The sequence below is a fragment of the Panthera onca genome, chromosome X, assembly GCF_046562875.1.
Source record: "Panthera onca isolate mPanOnc1 chromosome X, mPanOnc1 haplotype 2, whole genome shotgun sequence".
Lineage (NCBI taxonomy): Eukaryota > Metazoa > Chordata > Mammalia > Carnivora > Felidae > Panthera > Panthera onca.
This window is the reverse complement of record NC_138357.1, coordinates 3,787,308-3,791,283: the sequence shown is the minus strand read 5'-3', so window position 1 is coordinate 3,791,283 and position 3,976 is coordinate 3,787,308. Positions and strand designations below refer to the sequence as shown.

Sequence of the window (3,976 nt, the reverse complement as noted above, 5' to 3'; positions counted from 1 at the left end):
AGGAGACCAGGTCCACCCCAGCCCAGAGCTACGAAGTCAGTCCGTGCCGCAGGCCCGGGGAGCCCCTGCATCGGGTGGCCAGAGGTGGCGGGCGCCCCGTCCCTGAGCCTGGGCGGTGCGTCCCAGAGACCTTCGGACCCTGGTCTGAGGGGCACGAGTTCCCTTCGTCAGCGGCCACGCGCCCAGGCCATCCCCGGGGTGCAGGAGGCCACGGAGGGAGCACCGAGGGAGGGACTCCGGCCCCCAGAACGGAGGCCCCGGCCCGGAAGGCGACCCCTAGCGGCAGCCTAGGGAAGCCCCTAGTGGGACTGAGGCCCCGCGGGGTGTCTGGACTTCCGCATCCGGGTCTCAAGAGACTGGCGGGGCGGGGCGGGGCGGGGCGGGGCGAGGGGGCCTCGGCGTCGTCGGCGTCTTCCGGCCTGCGCCTCGAAGCCCGTCGGGCGCGGGAAGGGCGCCGAGCCTCGTGGGCTTCGAGGTGAGGCCCAGAGGGAGGAGCGAGGGAGCCGGGACCCAGAGGGGAATGAGTCCGGCGGTGGGGGCGGCGGTGGAGGCCGCAGGGTGGCGCGGCCACGACGACTGTGACCAGGGCGTGAGGCGTGGGCGGCCTCGGGCTCTGGGTCCCAGCCCGACCGAGAGCTGGTTGCGCGCGAGGAGCCGGCGTCAGGCGGCAGAGCCCGAGGCCCAGGCCTCCCAGGGAGTCCGGATGGGGACGAGAGGACAGGGCTGAGGGACCCCAAGGAACCCATGTGAGCCCCTGCCATCGGCCCCGGGCCTCCCCGGACTTGGTCGCCTCGTGCGACGCCAGCCGCCTTGGCCCGGACCTCGCCGGGCCGGGAGGGCTCTGGTGGGAGGCAGCGGGCCCGGGGCTCCCCGGGAGAGCCGTGCGGGAGGACGGCCGGAGGCCCCTTGGACCCCAGCCCCGGGGCCGCCGTCGGGAAGCCGCCCCCGCGGTGGGTCTGGGCGAGGGGAGGGCCTTGGTGTGCGGGGCTGGACCCCGGTCAGCCGAGGCAGGATCCCGGGCCCTGGCCGGGGTGCAGGGGAGAGAGGAGGCGCTGCCTCCCAGCCCAGGACACCTACGTAGGGCCCAGGAGGCCTGCCCTGCCGCTCGGGTCCGCTCTGGCTGTCAGCGGAGGCCCAGAAGGGGCAGGTCCAGGCTGGATGGGGTGGGGGCTCCCGGGGTGGGGGGGCGCCCAGAGTCCTGGCCAGAACCTCCTGGCCGCAGTGGGGGGTGGGGGCCCGGGGCGGTGCACGCGGTCTGCACCCACCCTGAGACCCTGAGGCGCCCCCTCCGTCCCTCCCTCCCTCCCTCCCTCCGTCTTCCAGGGGCTCGGAGAGCTCTGGAGTTGAGGCCTTGGTCTGAGGCAGGAGTCCCGAGGTCACAGAGCAGAGGAGGCGCGGCCGCGTGCCAGTCGGTTGTCCAGGCGAGGTGCGTGCTCCGCGCGTGGGGCCGGGGGCTCGCCCATCCCACCCCAGAGGGGACCCCTCGGCCCCCAACCCCCACGCGGCCCCGCTCTCAGGCCTGGGAGCTCGGGCTCTGTGGGCTGGGCCTCCCCCTGAGGAGCCACCCCTCATCTGTGTTCAGGGTCTCGCGACCATCATGCCCCTGGGTGAGAGGGGTGCGCTCTGCAAGCTTAAGGAGGAGCCAAGAGAGGTCCCGCTGCCATGGGATGCACCGCTGCCAGAGCCTGAGGACAAGGAGGTGGAGTTGAAGAAGGAGGAGGTGGAGGAGGTGGAGGAGGAGGTGGAGGAGGTGGAGGAGGTGGAGTTGAAGAAGGAGGAGGTGGAGGAGGTGGAGGAGGTGGAGGAGGAGGTGGAGGAGGTGGAGTTGGAGGAGGTGGAGTTGGAGGTGGAGGAGGTGGAGTTGAAGGTGGAGGAGGAGGAGGTGGAAGAAGTGGAGGTGGAGGTGGAGGTGGAGGACGTGGAGTCGGAGGAAGAGGAGTTGGAGGAGGAGGAGGTGGAGTTGGAGGTGGAGGAGGTAGAGTCGGAGGAAGAGGAGTTGGAGGAGGAGGTGGAGTTAGAGGAGGAGGTGGAGTTGGAGGAGGAGAAAGCAGAGGAGGAGGAGAGGGGGGGCCCGTCTCCCTCCTCCTCCTCCTCCTCCTCCTCCTCCTCCTCCTCCTCCTCCTCCTCTTCCTCCCTGTCCTCCTCCTGCTCTGTCCTCATTCTGGTCCCCCTGGAGGAGGGATCTGCTGCTGCCCGGTCCCCGAGTCCTCCCCAGAGCCCTCGGAGCACCTGCCCCTCCCCCAGTGCCATGGCAGGCGCTCCGGGGAGCCAGTCCCACCAGGGCTCCAGCAGCCCCGATGAGGAGGGGTCGAGCACCTGGGGGGCCCCGGCAGGGGCCCAGGCCTCGCTCCCAGATGCGCTCCGCGTGAAGGTGGCCGGCCTGGTGCTGCTGCTGCTCCTCAAGTATCGCACCAAGCAGCCGACCACCCGGGCGGAGATGCTGGCGGCGGTCAGCCGAGATGACCGGGACCGCTTCCCCGTGATCTTCCGCCGAGCCTGCGAGTATCTGCAGCTGGTCTTTGGAGTCGACGTGAAGGAAGTGGACCCCCGCGAGCACTCCTACGTCCTGGTCAGCATCCTGGGCCTCAGCTGCGATGGGACGCCGAGTGGTAGGGACGGCATGCCCAAGACCAGCCTCCTGGTGCTGGTCCTGTGGGTGATCCTCCTGGAGGACGACCGTGCCCCTGAGGAGGCGGTGTGGGAAGCGCTGGGGGTCATGGGGGTGTATGCCGGCAGGGAGCACGTATTCTATGGGGAGCCCAGGGAGCTGCTGACCGAAGTCTGGGTGCAGGAAGGGTACCTGGAGTACCGGCAGGTGCCCGGCAGCGAGCCCGCACGCTACGAGTTCCTGTGGGGTCCCAGGGCCCACGCAGAAACCAGCGGCGTGCAGGTGCTGCAGCACATCCTCGCGGTCAACAGCAGGCAGCCCGGGGTCTCCGTGTCTGTCCGAAGAGGCTGTGAGCCATGAGGAAGAGCGGGCCTGAGCCCGAGGGGCAGCCGGGCCCGTTCCCGCCTGGGGTCGAGCAGCTTCTCCTGCGGGGCACGAAGCCAGGCCACTTCTCGCCTGCGAGTGCGAGCAGAGCGGGCGCTGGGCGTTGTGAGTAGTGGAGGGCCAGGGCGGCTTGGGGGAAAGCGGGGCCAAGAGCACGTTTGGGTGGGTTCTTGTTCTCTGTCTACGTGGCCTCGGAAATCGATCTTTGTTTCCTCGAGGAAGTTTTCAGATGTTGTTCCTTGTCACAGAAGGTTTCGTGAGCTTCGGGCTCAGCGTGGGAGTGGCACCCACGCCACAGGTGTTCGAGAGTCAGAGTTTTGCCGTTTGGTGCAACGAGCTGGGAACCCTTCCGTCCTCGTTCGGGATCCAGAAGGGAATCGCGGTGCCTGGGCTGGGCACAGACAGGGATGTCTTGCAAACGTGAAGACCTTGGCAGTAAACGGATGGTTTCAGGCCATGGAGAAGTAAAAGATGTTCGTTCTTGCTTCTCGTCCCTTGTCGTCTGTCATTCTGGACAAGGGACATAGAGATGTGTGCCTGCCTTTGCTTGGGTCTCCAAGAAAGGAGGAGACACTCGATCTGAGCAGAGGTCCCCAGCTCACTGGGACATTTGTGGCCGGACATTCGCCGAGCTCTGCTCGCTCTCGGAAGGGCCCTGTGTTGGCAGTGAGGACACTAGGAGAGAGAGGCAGGACACGTCCCACCCATAGGTGACTGTCTAGCAGCGACAGTCCCAGTGGGAAGGCAGGGAAGGGTCCCCTAAGAGGAGCAGAACAAACCAAAGAAGGGTGAGGCAGTGTGGCTCCAGGGGGAGCCCTACAATGGAGACATCCTGAGCCAGGCTGGCTTGGTGTCTCTGGTCAGTGTGATGCCTTCTGCGCAGCTGATCACAATGAAACTGGATGTTGACAGTGGCCAGGCCCACAGATGGTGTCCCTTAGGGGTATGAGCAAAATCTCAAATAGATAATTGCTCTGAGAAGTT

General features: G+C 67.5%; 1 pseudogene; it reads left to right on the top strand.

The window, feature by feature from the left end:
- Nucleotides 1-391: 391 nt before the first annotated feature.
- Nucleotides 392-3,475, top strand: LOC145713482 (melanoma-associated antigen 8-like; annotated as a pseudogene).
- Nucleotides 3,476-3,976: the final 501 nt, after the last annotated feature.